Source organism: Panulirus ornatus, chromosome 4, assembly GCF_036320965.1.
Source record: "Panulirus ornatus isolate Po-2019 chromosome 4, ASM3632096v1, whole genome shotgun sequence".
NCBI classification, from domain to species: domain Eukaryota; kingdom Metazoa; phylum Arthropoda; class Malacostraca; order Decapoda; family Palinuridae; genus Panulirus; species Panulirus ornatus.
The window spans coordinates 69,255,111-69,274,076 of NC_092227.1; the positions used below are offsets into that span (position 1 = coordinate 69,255,111).

General features: G+C 41.1%; 1 protein-coding gene across 1 annotated transcript in view; it reads left to right on the forward strand.

Moving 5' to 3' along the window:
* The window catches only part of LOC139767104 (uncharacterized), a 415,796-nt gene that overhangs the window by 148,194 nt on the left and 248,636 nt on the right, over positions 1-18,966 (forward strand).

Sequence of the window (18,966 nt, forward strand, 5' to 3'; positions counted from 1 at the left end):
CCTCTGTTTTCTTATTCTTCCATAATGGTTTTGAAATATTGCAAGTTCTCTTCATAATATGAGTAATATGTATATTTTCAAACTTGAATAGTGTGTTTTTTAGAAATATTCCAGATTTTCTCTACTGTGTAAACGTCAAGAAGTTTTGTCCAATTGATAATGTGAATTTCTTGTTTGATATTTCAAAATTTGCTCTCCTGCAATCTGGGATCAAGAGTTTGTTGTCATTTATTTCGTGATCTGAATTTATCACTAATCTTATCAAACTGTGATTGCTGTTTGACAAACTCTCGCCTACTTCACAAGAGTTGATTGTGTCACTGGTGTGGACAAAATCAAGAATGTTTTTACCTCGAGTTAGTTTTTTGATTAACTGTTCTAGAAAAGTGTCTTCAATCAGTTTCGTTAGTCTTGTTCCTTCTCAGTCACCTGTTAACATGTTTCAGTTTATGTTGGACTTTTGAAGTCTCCTACCATTATAACCTCTTTACTGTTTATTATAGTTTTGATTTCATTGTATGATATCGTTGTCTTCTTTTTGCTTAGAGGGTCTGTAAATAACATTGAGGCAGTTTCTTTTGAACTTGTTGATAATGTCAACATAAAGAGGGTTGTAAGTGTGTGTGTGTCTGCTTTGCTTAATAGTGCTTAGATTGTTATCAGTATTGATCAAAACCACCACCCACCCTGTACAAGCGATCTTTCGTAAATAGTTTGTGTCCAGGTATTGCTAACTCGGTGATTAAGTGTTTATTCTCAGAGTTTACCCACGTTTCTGAGATTGCAATAATTTTCGTTTTTTCAGTAACTGCATAGGATATAAGTTCATCACATTTCGTAATGATGCTCTGGGCATTTGTGTATATTGAACTTATTTTCTAAGTTGATTTCTAAACTGAATTTGCTTCTTTTTTTTATTATTGTCAGAATTGCTGTCAAATTTGTTAAGAAAGGGTGTGACTGTGTTGTTGATTGGTTTTTAAGGATATTCAGTATATGTATGGATCATGGTAAGGTGCTTAGGGATTGATGGAATGCATGTATAGTGCCATATAAAGGTAAGGGGATAAAGGTGAATGTTCAAATGACAGAGGCATAAGTGTGATATACATAGAGGCATAAGTTTGAGTATACATGGTAAATTGTTAGGGATTTTATTGATTGAGAGGGTGAAGGCATGTACATAGCATCAGATTGGGGAGGAGCAGTTTGGTTTCAGAAGTGGTAGAGGATGTGTGGATCAAGTGTTTTCTTTGAAGAGTTTGTGTGGAAATACAGTCTAGAAAAACAAATGGATTTGTATTTAGCATTTATGGGTGTGGAAAAGGCATATGATAGGGTTGATAAGAGACTTTGTGTAGGGTCTTAAGAAAACATAGTGTGGGAGATAAGCTGCTAGAAGTAGAAGTTTTAATCAAGGGTGTAAAGCGTTTGTATGAATAGGAAGAGAGGAGGGTGAATGGTTCCTGGTGAAGGTTTGTCTGCAGCAGGGGTGTGTGATGTCTCCATGGATGTTTAATTTGTTTATGGATGTGGTGGTAACAGAGGTAAATGCAGGAGCCTTAAAGATGGGGGCAAGTACGCAGTCTGTTGGAAATAAGCAGTCCTGGGAAGTGAGTCAGTTGTTCACCAATAATACAGCGCTGGTGGCTGATTCATCTGAGAAACTGCAGAAGTTGGTGACTGAGGTTGGAAAATTGTATGCAAGGAGAAAGTTGAGAGTAAATGTGAATAAAAGCAAGGTTATTAGGTTCACTGGGTTAGAGGGACAAGTTAATTGGGATGTAAGTTTGAATGGAGAAAAATTGGAGGAAGTGAAGTGTTTAGGATATCTGGGATTGGACTAGGCAGTGAATGGAACCATAGAAGTGGGGGCGGGTCGTAGGGTGGGGGAGCTGGCAAGGGTTCTGGGAGCGCTGAAGAAAGTGCGGAAAGAAAGGGAATAAATTGTTATGTTTGAAGGAATAGTAGTTCCAATAGTATTATATGGTTGCAAGGTGTGTGTTATAGATCGGGTTGTGGGGAGAAGAGTGGATGTGTTAGAAATGAAATGTTTGAGGACGGTATGTGGTGTGAGATGGTTTGATCAAGTAAGTAGTGAAAGAGTGAGAGAGATGTGTTGAAATAAAAAGTGTACGGTTGTGAGAACAGAAGAGGATATGTTGAAATTGTTTGGACATATGGAGAGAATGAGCAAAGAAAGGTTGACAGAGTGGATATGTGTCAGAAGTGGATGGAACAAGGTGAAGAAGAAGACCAAATTGAAGGCAGAAGGTTAGGGTGAAGAAGATTTTGAGCAATCAGGGCCTGAAGGTGTAAGATAGTGAAAGGTGTGCATTGAATAGAGTGATTTGGAATGGTGTAGTGTATTGGAGTTGACATGCCATCAGTAGACTGAACCAGGGCATGTGAAACATCTGGGGTAAACCATGGAAAGGTTTGTTTAGCCTGGATGTGGATAAGGATCTATAGTTTCGATGCATTACACATGGCAGCTAGAGAATGAGTGTGTGTGGATGTGGCCTTTCTACGTCTGTTTTCTAGTGCTACTTCGCTGACATGGGGGTGGTGATTGGATGTAGAGGAAGAGAAGAGAATGTATGTGGAATTGAAGTGTTTTAGATATCTTGGAGTGGATATAGCAGTAGATAGAACCATGGAAGTAGAAGTGAGTCACAGGGTGGGGGAGGGGGCAAAAGTTCTGGGACTGTTGAAGAATGTGTGGAAGGCCAGAACGTTATCTTAGAGAGAAAAATGGATATGCTAGAAGGAATAGTGGTTCCTATAGGCGTGGGCTATAGATAGAGTTGTGCGGAGGAGGGTGGATGTGATGGAAATGAGGTGTTTGAAGACAATATGTGGTTTGAGGTGGTTTGATCATGTAAGTAATGAAAGAGTAAGAGAGATGTGTGGTAATAAAAAGAGTGTGGTTGAGAGAGCAGAAGAGGGTGTATTGAAATGGTTTAGTCACATGGAGAGAACGAGTGAGGAAAGATTGACAAAGAGGATATATGCATCAGAGATGGAGGGAAGGAGAAGTGGGAGACCAAATTGGAGGTGGAAGGATGGAGTGAAAAAGATTTTGAGCGATCTGGGCCCATGCCTCAAAACCATATAACATATTTGGAACCACTTTTCCATTAAACATACCCATTTTTGCTCTCTGAAATAACATTCTCGCCTTCCACACATTCTTCAATACTTCCAGAACCTTCACTCCCTCCCCACCCTGTGACACTTCTGCTTCCATGGTTCCTTCTGCTGCTAAATCCGCTCCCAGATATCTAAAACACCGCACTTCCTACAGTTTTTTCCATTCAAACTTGCCTCCCAGTGTATATATATATATATATATATATATATATATATATATATATATATATTTTTTTTTTTTCATACTATTCGCCATTTCCTGCGTTAGCGAGGTAGCGTTAAGAACAGAAGACTGAGCCTTTAAGGGAATATGCTCTCTTGGCTCCCTTCTCTGTACCTTCTTTTGGAAAATTAAAAAACGAGAGGGGAGGATTTCCAGCGCCCCGCTCCCTCCCCTTTTAGTTGCCTTCTACGACACGCAGGGAATACGTGAGAAGTATTCTTTCTCCCCTATCCCCAGGGATTATATATATATATATATATATATATATATATATATATATATATATATATATATATATATATGGTTGTTTAATTTGTTTATGGATGGGGTTGTTAGGGAGGTGAATGCAAGAGTTTTGGAAAGAGGGGCAAGTATGAAGTCTGTTGGGGATGAGAGAGCTTGGGAAGTGAGTCAGTTGTTGTTCGCTGATGATACAGCGCTGGTGGCTGATTCATGTGAGAAACTGCAGAAGCTGGTGACTGAGTTTGGTAAAGTGTGTGAAAGAAGAAAGTTAAGAGTAAATGTGAATAAGAGCAAGGTTATTAGGTACAGTAGGGTTGAGAGTCAAGTCAATTGGGAGGTGAGTTTGAATGGAGAAAAACTGGAGGAAGTGAAGTGTTTTAGATATCTGGGAGTGGATCTGGCAGCGGATGGAACCATGGAAGTGGAAGTGGATCATAGGGTGGGGGAGGGGGTGAAAATTCTGGGAGCCTTGAAGAATGTGTGGAAGTTGAGAACATTATCTCGGAAAGCAAAAATGGGTATGTTTGAAGGAATAGTGGTTCCAACAATGTTGTATGGTTGCGAGGCGTGGGCTATGGATAGAGTTGTGCGCAGGAGGATGGATGTGCTGGAAATGAGATGTTTGAGGACAATGTGTGGTGTGAGGTGGTTTGATCGAGTAAGTAACGTAAGGGTAAGAGAGATGTGTGGAAATAAAAAGAGCGTGGTTGAGAGAGCAGAAGAGGGTGTTTTGAAATGGTTCGGGCACATGGAGAGAATGAGTGAGGAAAGATTGACCAAGAGAATATATGTGTCGGAGGTGGAGGGAACGAGGAGAAGAGGGAGACCAAATTGGAGGTGGAAAGATGGAGTGAAAAAGATTTTGTGTGATCGGGGCCTGAACATACAGGAGGGTGAAAGGAGGGCAAGGAATAGAGTGAATTGGAGCGATGTGGTATACCGGGGTTGACGTGCTGTCAGTGGATTGAATCAAGGCATGTGAAGCGTCTGGGGTAAACCATGGAAAGCTGTGTAGGTATGTATATTTGCGTGTGTGGACGTATGTATATACATGTGTATGGGGGTGGGTTGGGCCATTTCTTTCATCTGTTTCCTTGCGCTACCTGGCAAATGCGGGAGACAGCGACAAAGCAAAAAAAAAAATATATATATATATATATATATATATATATATATATATATATATATATATATATATATATATATATATGTTTGAAGGAATAGTGGTTCCAACAATGTTGTATGGTTGCGAGGCGTGGGCTATGGATAGAGTTGTGCGCAGGAGGATGGATGTGCTGGAAATGAGATGTTTGAGGACAATGTGTGGTGTGAGGTGGTTTGATCGAGTAAGTAACGTAAGGGTAAGAGAGATGTGTGGAAATAAAAAGAGCATGGTTGAGAGAGCAGAAGAGGGTGTTTTGAAGTGGTTTGGGCACATGGAGAGAATGAGTGAGGAAAGATTGACCAAGAGGATATATGTGTCGGAGGTGGAGGGAACGAGGAGAAGAGGGAGACCAAATTGGAGGTGGAAAGATGGAGTGAAAAGGATTTTGTGTGATCGGGGCCTGAACATGCAGGAGGGTGAAAGGAGGGCAAGGAATAGAGTGAATTGGAGCGATGTGGTATACAGGGGTTGACGTGCTGTCAGTGGATTGAATCAAGGCATGTGAAGCGTCCGGGGTAAACCATGGAAAGCTGTGTAGGTATGTATATTTGCGTGTGTGGACGTGTGTATGTACATGTGTATGGGGGGGGTTGGGCCATTTCTTTCGTCTGTTTCCTTGCGCTACCTCGCAAACGCGGGAGACAGCGACAAAGTATAAAAAAAAAAAAAAATATATATATATATATATATATATATATATATATATATATATATATATATATATATGTATATAGGTAGCGCAAGGAAACAGACGAAAGAAATGGCCCAACCCACCCCCTACACATGTATATACATACACGTCCACCCACGCAAATATATATACCTACACAGCTTTCCCCAGACGCTTCACATGCCCTGATTCAATCCACTGACAGCACGTCAACCCCGGTATACCACATCGATCCAATTCAATCCATTCCTTGCCCTCCTTTCACCCTCCTGCATGTTCAGGCCCCGATCACACAAAATCTTTTTCACTCCATCTTTCCACCTCCAATTTGGTCTCCCACTTCTCCTCGTCCCCTCCACCTCCGACACATATATCCTCTTGGTCAATCTTTCCTCACTCATTCTCTCCATGTGCCCAAACCATTTCAAAACACCCTCTTCTGCTCTCTCAACCACGCTCTTTTTATTTCCACACATCTCTCTTACGCTTACGTTACTTACTCGATCAAACCAACGCACACCACACATTGTCCTCAAACATCTCATTTCCAGCACATCCACCCTCCTGCGCACAACTCTACCCATAGCCCACGCCTCGCAACCATACAAAATTGTTGGAACCACTGTTCCTTCAAACATACCCATTTTTGCTTTCCGAGATAATGTTCTCGACTTCCACACATTCTTCAAGGCTCCCAGGATTTTTGCCCCCTCCCCCACCCTATGATCCACTTCCGCTTCCATGGTTCCATCCGCTGCCAGATCCACTCCCAGATATCTAAAACACTTTACTTCATCCAGTTTTTCCCCATTCAAACTTACCTCCCAATTGACTTGACCCTCAACCCTACTGTACTTAATAATCTTGCTTTTATTCACATTTACTCTTAACTTTCTTCTTTCACACACTTTACCAAACTCAGTCACCAGCTTCTGCAGTTTCTCACATGAATCAGCCACCAGCGCTGTATCATCAGTGAACAACAACTGACTCACTTCCCAAGCTCTGTCATCCACAACAGACTTCATACTTGCCCCTCTTTCCAAAACTCTTGCATTCACTTCCCTAACAACCCCATCCATAAACAAATTAAACAACCATGGAGACATCACACACCCCTGCCGCAAACCTACATTCACTGAGAACCAATCACTTTCCTCTCTTCCTACACGTACACATGCCTTACATCCTCGATAAAAACTTTTCACTGCTTCTAACAACTTGCCTCCCACACCATATATTCTTAATACCTTCCACAGAGCATCTCTATCAACTCTATCATATGCCTTCTCCAGATCCATAAATGCTACATACTAATCCATTTGCTTTTCTAAGTATTTCTCACATACATTCTTCAAAGCAAACACCTGATCCACACATCCTCTACCAATTCTGAAACCAGCCTTGCCGGCTTTCATCTTCCGCAAAGCTTTTACTACCTCTTCTCTGTTTACCAAATCATTTTTCCTAACCCTCTCACTTTGCACACCACCTCGACTAAATAGAGTGGCAGATGTATATATATATATATATATATATATATATTTATTTATTTTTTTATTATACTTTGTCGCTGTCTCCCGCGTTTGCGAGGTAGCGCAAGGAAACAGACGAAAGAAATGGCCCAACCCACCCCCATACACATGTATATACATACACGTCCACCCACGCAAATATATATACCTACACAGCTTTCCCCAGACGCTTCACATGCCCTGATTCAATCCACTGACAGCACGTCAACCCCGGTATACCACATCGATCCAATTCAATCCATTCCTTGCCCTCCTTTCACCCTCCTGCATGTTCAGGCCCCAATCACACAAAATCTTTTTCACTCCATCTTTCCACCTCCAATTTGGTCTCCCACTTCTCCTCGTCCCCTCCACCTCCGACACATATATCCTCTTGGTCAATCTTTCCTCACTCATTCTCTCCATGTGCCCAAACCATTTCAAAACACCCTCTTCTGCTCTCTCAACCACGCTCTTTTTATTTCCACACATCTCTCTTACCCTTACGTTACTTACTCGATCAAACCAACGCACACCACACATTGTCCTCAAACATCTCATTTCCAGCACATCCACCCTCCTGCGCACAACTCTACCCATAGCCCACACCTCGCAACCATACAAAATTGTTGGAACCACTGTTCCTTCAAACATACCCATTTTTGCTTTCCGAGATAATGTTCTCGACTTCCACACATTCTTCAAGGCTCCCAGGATTTTTGCCCCCTCCCCCACCCTATGATCCACTTCCGCTTCCATGGTTCCATCCGCTGCCAGATCCACTCCCAGATATCTAAAACACTTTACTTCATCCAGTTTTTCCCCATTCAAACTTACCTCCCAATTGACTTGACCCTCAACCCTACTGTACTTAATAACCTTGCTTTTATTCACATTTACTCTTAACTTTCTTCTTTCACACACTTTACCAAACTCAGTCACCAGCTTCTGCAGTTTCTCACATGAATCAGCCACCAGCGCTGTATCATCAGCGAACAACAACTGACTCACTTCCCAAGCTCTGTCATCCACAACAGACTTCATACTTGCCCCTCTTTCCAAAACTCTTGCATTCACTTCCCTAACAACCCCATCCATAAACAAATTAAACAACCATGGAGACATCACACACCCCTGCCGCAAACCTACATTCACTGAGAACCAATCACTTTCCTCTCTTCCTACACGTACACATGCCTTACATCCTCGATAAAAACTTTTCACTGCTTCTAACAACTTGCCTCCCACACCATATATTCTTAATACCTTCCACAGAGCATCTCTATCAACTCTATCATATGCCTTCTCCAGATCCATAAATGCTGCATACTAATCCATTTGCTTTTCTAAGTATTTCTCACATACATTCTTCAAAGCAAACACCTGATCCACACATCCTCTACCAATTCTGAAACCAGCCTTGCCGGCTTTCATCTTCCGCAAAGCTTTTACTACCTCTTCTCTGTTTACCAAATCATTTTTCCTAACCCTCTCAGTTTGCACACCACCTCGACTAAATAGAGTGGCAGATGTATATATATATATATATATATATATATATATATATATATATATATATATATATATATATATATATATATATTTATTTATTTTTTTATTATACTTTGTCGCTGTCTCCCGCGTTTGCGAGGTAGCGCAAGGAAACAGACGAAAGAAATGGCCCAACCCCCCCCCCCATACACATGTATAAACATACGTCCACACATGCAAATATACATACCTACACAGCTTTCCATGGTTTACCCCAGACGCTTCACATGCCTTGATTCAATCCACTGACAGCACGTCAACCCCAGTATACCACATCGCTCCAATTCACTCTATTCCTTGCCCTCCTTTCACCCTCCTGCATGTTCAGGCCCCGATCACACAAAATCTTTTTCACTCCATCTTTCCACCTCCAATTTGGTCTCCCTCTTCTCCTCGTTCCCTCCACCTCCGACACATATATCCTCTTGGTCAATCTTTCCTCACTCATTCTCTCCATGTGCCCAAACCACTTCAAAACACCCTCTTCTGCTCTCTCAACCACGCTCTTTTTATTTCCACACAACTCTCTTACCCTTACGTTACTCACTCGATCAAACCACCTCACACCACACATTGTCCTCAAACATCTCATTTCCAGCACATCCATCCTCCTGCGCACAACTCTATCCATAGCCCACACCTCGCAACCATACAACATTGTTGGAACCACTATTCCTTCAAACATACCCATTTTTGCTTTCCGAGATAATGTTCTCGACTTCCACACATTCTTCAAGGCCCCCAGAATTTTCGCCCCCTCCCCCACCCTATGATCCACTTCCGCTTCCATGGTTCCATCCGCTGCCAGATCCACTCCCAGATATCTAAAACACTTCACTTCCTCCAGTTTTTCTCCATTCAAACTCACCTCCCAATTGACTTGACCCTCAACCCTACTGTATCTAATAACCTTGCTCTTATTCACATTTACTCTTAACTTTCTTCTTCCACACACTTTACCAAACTCAGTCACCAGCTTCTGCAGTTTCTCACATGAATCAGCCACCAGCGCTGTATCATCAGCGAACAACAACTGACTCACTTCCCAAGCTCTCTCATCCCCAACAGACTTCATACTTGCCCCTCTTTCCAAAACTCTTGCATTTACCTCCCTAACAACCCCATCCATAAACAAATTAAACAACCATGGAGACATCACACACCCTTGCCGCAAACCTACATTCACTGAGAACCAATCACTTTCCTCTCTTCCTACACGTACACATGCCTTACATCCTCGATAAAAACTTTTCACTGCTTCTAACAACTTGCCTCCCACACCATATATTCTTAATACCTTCCACAGAGCATCTCTATCAACTCTATCATATGCCTTCTCCAGATCCATAAATGCTACATACAAATCCATTTGCATTTCTAAGTATTTCTCACATACATTCTTCAAAGCAAACACCTGATCCACACATCCTCTACCACTTCTGAAACCACACTGCTCTTCCCCAATCTGATGCTCTGTACATGCCTTCACCCTCTCAATCAATACCCTCCCATATAATTTACCAGGAATACTCAACAAACTTATACCTCTGTAATTTGAGCACTCACTCTTATCCCCTTTGCCTTTGTACAATGGCACTATGCACGCATTCCGCCAATCCTCAGGCACCTCACCATGAGTCATACATACATTAAATAACCTTACCAACCAGTCAACAATACAGTCACCCCCTTTTTTAATAAATTCCACTGCAATACCATCCAAACCCGCTGCCTTGCCGGCTTTCATCTTCCGCAAAGCTTTCACTACCTCTTCTCTGTTTACCAAATCACTTTCCCTAACCCTCTCACTTTGCACACCACCTCGACCAAAACACCCTATATCTGCCACTCTATCATCAAACACATTCAACAAACCTTCAAAATACTCACTCCATCTCCTTCTCACATCACCACTACTTGTTATCACCTCCCCATTTGCACCCTTCACTGAAGTTCCCATTTGCTCCCTTGTCTTACGCACTTTATTTACCTCCTTCCAGAACATCTTTTTATTTTCCCTAAAATTTAATGATACTCTCTCACCCCATATATATATATATATATATATATATATATATATATATATATATATATATATATATATATATATATATATATATATGGGGATAGGGGATAAAGAATACTTCCCACGTATTCCCTGCGTGTCGTAGAAGGCGACTAAAAGGGGAGGAAGCGGGGGGGCTGGAAATCCTCCCTTCTCTTTTTTTTTTTTTCCAAAAGAAGGAACAGAGAATTGGGCCAGGTGAGGGTATTCCCTCAAAGGCCCAGTCCTCTGTTCTTAACGCTACCTCGCTAATGCGGGAAATGGCGAATAGTTTGAAAGAAAGAAAAGATATATATATATATATATATATATATATATATATATATATATATATATATATATATATATATTTTTTTTTTTTTTTTTTTTTCATACTATTCGCCATTTCCCGCGATAGCGAGGTAGCGTTAAGAACAGAGGACTGGGCCTTTGAGGGAATATCCTCACCTGGCCCTCTTCTCTGTTCCTTCTTTTGGAAAATTAAAAAAAAAAAACGAGAGGGGAGGATTTCCAGCCCCCCGCTTTTCTTTGAAGAATGTATGTGAGAAATACTTAGAAAAGCAAATGGATTTGTATGTAGCATTTATGGATCTGGAGAAGGCATATGATAGAGTTGATAGAGATGCTCTGTGGAAGGTATTAAGAATATATGGTGTGGGAGGCAAGTTGTTAGAAGCAGTGAAAAGTTTTTATCGAGGATGTAAGGCATGTGTACGTGTAGGAAGAGAGGAAAGTGATTGGTTATCAGTGAATGTAGGTTTGCGGCAGGGGTGTGTGATGTTTGTTTAATTTGTTTATGGATGGGGTTGTTAGGGAGGTGAATGCAAGAGTTTTGGAAAGAGGGGCAAGTATGAAGTCTGTTGGGGATGAGAGAGCTTGGGAAGTGAGTCACTTGTTGTTCGCTGATGATACAGTGCTGGTGGCTGATTCATGTGAGAAACTGCAGAAGCTGGTGACTGAGTTTGGTAAAGTGTGTGAAAGAAGAAAGTTAAGAGTAAATGTGAATAAGAGCAAGGTTATTAGGTACAGTAGGGTTGAGGGTCAAGTCATTTGGGAGGTAAGTTTGAATGGAGAAAAACTGGAGGAAGTGAAGTGTTTTAGATATCTGGGAGTGGATCTGGCAGCGGATGGAACCATGGAAGCGGAAGTGGATCATACGGTGGGGGATGGGGCGAAAATTCTGGGAACCTTGAAGAACGTGTGGAAGTTGAGAACATTATCTTGGAAAGCAAAAATGGGTATGTTTGAAGGAATAGTGGTTCCAACAATGTTGTATGGTTGCGAGGCGTGGGCTATGGATAGAGTTGTGCGCAGGAGGATGGATGTGCTGGAAATGAGATGTTTGAGGACAATGTGTGGTGTGAGGTGGTTTGATCGAGTAAGTAACGTAAGGGTAAGAGAGATGTGTGGAAATAAAAAGAGCGTGGTTGAGAGAGCAGAAGAGGGTGTTTTGAAATGGTTTGGGCACATGGAGAGAATAAGTGAGGAAAGATTGACCAAGAGTATATATGTGTCGGAGGTGGAGGGAACGAGGAGAAGTGGGAGACCAAATTGGAGGTGGAAAGATGGAGTGAAAAAGATTTTGTGTGATCAGGGCCTGAACATGCAGGAGGGTGAAAGGAGGGCAAGGAATAGAGTGAATTGGATCAATGTGGTATACCGGGGTTGACGTGCTGTCAGTGGATAGAATCAGGGCATGTGAAGAGTCGGTAAACCATGGAAAGCTGTGTAGGTATGTATATTTGCGTGTGTGGACGTATGTATATATATATATATATATATGTATATATATATATATATATATATATATATATATATATATATATATATATATATATATATATATATATTTTTTTTTATACTTTGTCGCTGTCTCCCGCGTTTGCGAGGTAGCGCAAGGAAACAGACGAAAGAAATGGCCCAACCCCCCCCCATACACATGTATATACCTACGTCCACACACGCAAATATACATACCTACACAGCTTATATATATACACATATATACTCTATATATACACATATATATATATATATGGGAGTGGGGGGCTGGAAATCCTCCCCTCTCATTTTTTTTTTTTTTTATTTTCCAAAAGAAGGAACAGAGGGGGCCAGGTGAGGATATTCCAAAAAAGGCCCAGTCCTCTGTTCTTAACGCTACCTCGCCAACGCGGGAAATGGCAAATAGTTTAAAAGAAAAAGAAAGAAAAAAAATATATATATATGTGGACGTATGTATATACATGTGTATGGGGGTGGGTTGGGCCATTTCTTTCGTCTGTTTCCCTGCACTACCTCGCAAACGAGGGAGACAGGGACAAAGCAAAAAAAAAAATATATATATATATATATATATATATATATATATATATATATATATATATATATATATATATATATATATATATATTTATATACTATCCTTGGGGATAGGGTAGAAAGAATACTTCCCATGCATTCTCTGCGTGTCATAGAAGGCAACTAAAGGGGACAGGAGTGGGAGGGGGCTAGAAATCCCTTCCCCTTGTATTTTAACTTTCTAGGGAAAGAGAAGAAGGAGGTATGTGGGGAGTGCTAATCCTCCACGAAGGCTTAGATTCGGGTGTCTAGATGTGTGTAGACGTAACCAAGATGAGAAAAATGGAGTGATAGGTAGTATGCTTGAGGAAAGGAACCTGGATATTTTGGCTCTGAGTGAAATGAAGGTCAAGGGTAAAGGGTAAGAGTGGTTTGGGAATGTCTTGGGAGTAAAGTTAGGGGTTGGTGAGAGGACAAGAGCAAAGGAAGGAGTAGCACTCTTTGTCAATCCTTCCTCACTGATTCTCTCCTTGTGTCCAAACCTTTTCAACACATCATCTTCTGCTCTCTCAACCACACTCTTTTTATTACCACACATCTCTCTTACCCTTACATTACTCACTCAATCAAACCACCTTACATCACATATTGTCCTCAGACATTTCATTTCAACACATCCACCCTCCTTTGCACAACCCTATCTATAGCCCATGCTTCGCAACCAAATAACATTGTTGAAACTACCATTCCTTTAAGCATTCCCAGTTTTGCTCCCCAAGATAACATTCTTGCCTCCCACACATTCTTCAATACTCCCAGAACCTTTGCCCTCAACCCCACCCTGTGACTCACTTCCGCTTCCATGGTTCCATCTGCTGCTAAGACACTTCACTTCCTGTGGTTTTTCTTCATTCAAACTTACCTCCCAATTAACTTGTCCCTCCACCCTACTGAACCTAATAACTGTGTGCTTATTCACATTTAATCTCAACTTTCTCCTTCCACTTACTTTACCAAACTGAATCACCAACCTCTGTAGTTTCTCACCTGAATCAGCCACCGGCGCTGTATCATCAGCGAACAACAACTGACTCACTTCCCAAGCCCTCTCATCCACAAGAGACAGCGTACTTGCCCCTCTCTACAGAACAGCGTACTTGCCCCTCTCACCAGAACTCTTGTATTCACCTCCTTAACCACTCCATCCATAAACAAATTAAACAGCCATGGAGACACCACGCGCCCCTACCACAGACTGACATTCACTGGGAACCAATCACTTTCCTCTCTTCTACTTGTACACATGCCTTACATCCTTGATACAAATTTTCACTCTTTCTAGCAACTTACCTCCAACACCATACACTCTGAAAACCTTCCACAAAGCATCTTTAACAACTCTATCATATGCCTTTCTCCAGATCCATAAATGCTACATACAAATCCATCTGTTTTTCTGAGTATTTCTCACATACGTTCTTCAAAGCAAACACCTGATCCACACATCCTCTACCACTTCTGAAACCACACTGCTCTTCCCCAATCTGATGCTCTGTACATCCCTTAACCCTCTTGATCAATACCCTCCCTTATAATTTCCTAGGAGTATTCAACAAACTTGTGCCTCTGTAATTTGAAGACTCACCTTTGCCTTTGTACAATGCATGCATTCTGCCTATCCTCAGGCACTTCACCATGATCCATACATACATTGAATACTCTTACCAACCAATCAACAACACAGTCACCCCTTTTTTAATAAATTCCACTGTTATACCATCCAAACCCACCACCAAGCCAAATTTCATCTTCCACAAAGCTTTCACTACCTCTTCTCTGTTTAAATCATTCTCCCTGACCCTTTCACTTCACACACCACCCCGACCAAAACACCCTATATCTGCCACTGTCATCAAATACATTCAACAAACCTTCAAAATACTCACTCCACCTCCTCACTTCATCACTACCTATTATTACCTCCCCATTTGTTCTCATATCTTACCCATGTGATTTACCTCCTTCCAAAACGTCTTTTTATTCTCCGTAAAATTTAATGATACACTCTCACTCCAACTCTAATTTGCCCTCTTTTTCACTTCTTACTCCTTTTTCTTGACCTCCTGTCTCTTTCTTTTATACATTTCCCAGTCATTTGCACTACTTCCTTGCAAAAATCGTCCAAATGCCTCTCTCTTCTCTTTCTCTAAAACCTTACTTCTTCATCCTCCACTCACTGCCCTTTCCAATCTGACCACTTCCCACCTTTCTCATGCCACATGCATCTTTTGCACAAGCCATCAATGCTTCCCTAAATACATCCCACTCCTCCCCCACTCCCCTTATGTCATTTGCTCTCACCTTTTGCCATTCCGCACTTAATTTCTCCTGGTACTTCCTCACACAAGTCTCCTTTCCAAGCTCACTTACTCTCACCACTCTCTGCTCCCCAACATTCTCTCTTCTTTTTTGAAAACCTTTACAAATCTTCACCTTCGCCTCCACAAGATAGTGATCAATCATCCCTCCAGTTGCCCCCCCCTTAGCACATTAACATCCAAAAGTCTCTCTTTGAGACATCTATCAAGTAACACGCAATCGAATAACGCCCTTTGACTATCTCTCCTACTCACATATATTTACTTATGTATATCTCTTTTTAAACGTGGTATTCCCAATCACCAGTCCTTTTTCAGCACCCAGATATACAAGCTCTTCACTATTTCCATTAACAACACTGAACACCCCATGTACACCAAGTATACCCTCAACTGCCACATTACTCACCTTTACATTCAAGTCACCCATCACTATAACATAGTCTCGTGCATTAACGCTGCTAATATACTCACTCTGCTGCTCCCAAAACACTTGCTTCTAATGATCTTTCTTCTCAAGACCAGGGGCATAGGCAGCCATCTCTCTCCATCCACTTTCAGTTTTACCCACATCAATGTAGAATTTACTTTCTTATACTCTATCACAAACTCTCACAACTCCTGCTTCAGGAGTAGTGTTACTCCTTCTGTTGCTCTTGTCCTCTCACCAACCTCTGACTTTACTCCCAAAACATTTCCAAACCACTCTTCCCCTTTATCCTTGAGCTTTGTTTCACTCAGAGCCAAAACATCCAGGTTCCATTCCTCAAACATATTACCTATCTCTCCTTTCTTCTCATCTTGGTTACACCCCAGTCTGAGCTTTTGAGGAGGATGAGCACTCCCCACTTACTCCTTCTTCTGTTTCCCCTTTTAGAAATTTAAATACAAGGGGTCGGGGGGTTCCAGTCCCTCGCTTTCGCCCCCTTTAGTCGCCTCCTACGACACGTGGGGAATACGTGGGAAGTATTCTTTCTCTCTTGTATTATTTATTGTACTTAATCACTGTTTCCTTAGCGAGGTAGCGCCAGGAAACAGTTGAAGAATGGCCCATTAACTGATATACACATATACGTATATACATAAACGCCTATACACGCTCACATACATACATACATTTATATATCAACATATACATACATGTGCTTACACATACACGGACATACATATATACACAGGAATGGATGGTTGCCTTCATCCATTCCTGTTGCAACCCCACCACACAGGAAGCAGTGAAGCTATCCTCCACTTCAGCGAGGTAGCGCCAGGAAAACAAACAAACAAAGAAAAAAAAAGGCCACATTTGTTCACACTTAGTCTCTAGTTGTCCTGAGTCATGCACCGAAACCACAGCTCCCTATCCACATCCATGCCCCTAAACCTTTCCATGGTTTACCCCGGATGCTTCACATGCCCTGGTTCAGTCCATTGAAAGCACATCGACCCTGGTATACCACATCGTTCCAATTCACTCTGTTCCTTGCATGCCTCTCACCCTTCTGTATGTTCAGGCGCCTATTGCTCAAAATCTTTTTCACTCCATCCTTCCACTTCCAATTTGGTCTCCTGCTTTTCCCTGTTCCCTCCACCTCTAACACATATATCCTCTTTGTCAATCTTTCATCACTCATTCTTTCTATGTGTCCATACCATTTCATCACACCCTCTTCTGCTCTTTCAACCATACACATCTCTCTTACCCCTACATTACTTACTCAATCAAATCACCTCACACCACGTATTGTCCTCAAACATTTTATTTTCGACACACCCACTCTCCTCCATACAATCCTATCAAGAGCCCATACCTTGCAACCATATTACATTATTGGAATCACTATTCCTTCAAACATACCCATTTTTGCTCCCTGAGATAACTTTCTTTTCTTCCATACATTCTTCGTCGATCCCAGAACCTTTGCCCCGTCCCCCACCCTGTGACTCACTTCAGCTTCCCTGTTTCCATCCACTGCTAAGTCCACACCCAGACATGTAAAACACTTCACTTCCTCCAGTTTTTCTCCATTCAAACTTACATTCCAATTAACTTGTCCCTCAACCCTACTGAACCTAATATTCTTGCTCTTCTCAAAACTAGGCGCATAGTTGCCAATAATCACCCATCTCTCTCCATTCACTTTTAGTTTTACTCGCATCAATCTAGAATTTACTTCTTACATTCTATCACATACTCCGACAACTCAAGCTTCAGGAGTATTGCTACTCCTTCCTTTGCTCTTGTCCTTTCACCCTTTCACCAACCCCTGACTTTACCCCCAAGATTTTCCCGAACCACTCTTCCCCTTTACCCTTGAGCTTTGTTTCACTCGGAGCCAGATCATCCAGGTTTCTTTCCTTAAACTTACTACCAATCTCACCTTTCTTCTCTTCTTGGTTACATCCATACACATTCAGACACCCCAATCTGAACCTCTGTGTGTGTGTGTTGAGTAGACGTGTCTTTCTTCATGTGTTTCCTGGTGCTGCCTTGCTAATGTGGGAATGGCAATCACATATGAAAATTAATTGTGTATGAGAATCATGATAATTGTGCTGGTTTATACTTGAGGTATATATAGCAGTGACATCTTGCTTATAGCTCACCCTGTAGGTTTCAGGCTGGTCCCAGAATAATCATCTTGGACTCTCGATGACTCATGCTAGCCCCAGAGTGATTGTTTTACTTCAGAAAAATTTTATCTGATATATGTGACACAGCTTTTTAGTAATTGGCTCAGATTGTTTGAGACACACAGAGTCTGAGACACTTGTTCTTCCCTCTAAATGATTTTCTGGAACTGTTTCAATTCACTTCAGTAGCTTATGTATTGATGGTGTTCACAGTGATTACTTTGGTTAAAAATTATATTTTCGTGAATCTGATGTTAATACACTGAATACAAAGAAAGGAAATGATTTTCTAATATAACACAAGCTACAGACTGAAATTGGTCAATTATGCTATAGAGCATGGCATTGAGCATTTGAAAGACATTTTCAGTTGCTTCCAGTTGAGGTGATGATTGAAAAATGGTTGATTAGTAAAACCTTTATGCAATATTGATGCTTTATTTCATAATGATTAAGTATTTATTTTTATGTTTCATTGTAGGTTAAACAGAATTATTTTCTCCTGAATGCTGTTAGTCCATCAAATGTCGTGGTGTGTCTTGTGCACCAGAGAGTGTGGTAATTTTTATTTGTGATTTTGTTTCTACCTTGCTAATGAAGGAAATGGCAAAGTGTCTTGAAGGAAAGATGAATAATGAAATTAGAATAAGTGTTCTTCATCGTGATTAGACATTTTAAGTCACTGTATTAGGGTGTACATGGAAGGTATTACATGGAATTAGGAGGATGAGGGTATCGACTAGTTTGAGTTTGCAGCGTAACTATTTCCTCAGATAATGTCATTTTGTTTATGCTGGATTATGATGGCAAAATTAAGCTAACTCAAACTTTCTTTGCAAAATATGAAGATTTGTCACCTGAAGCTTGCATAACCAGTCCTTTCTGGTAGTTAAGATTCCCAGTCATGTTAAGTGAAGCATATCTGGGGCAGTTTTGTCACGATAAGTTTTTTGTAGCTCTTTTAATGAGTCAAGTTTAGAAATTATTTTTGTTTTGGAAATTATTCCTCATAAAAATAGAATTCAGATATATCACATCACTTATTACTTGTTAGAATGATTGTAGGATTAGCTAA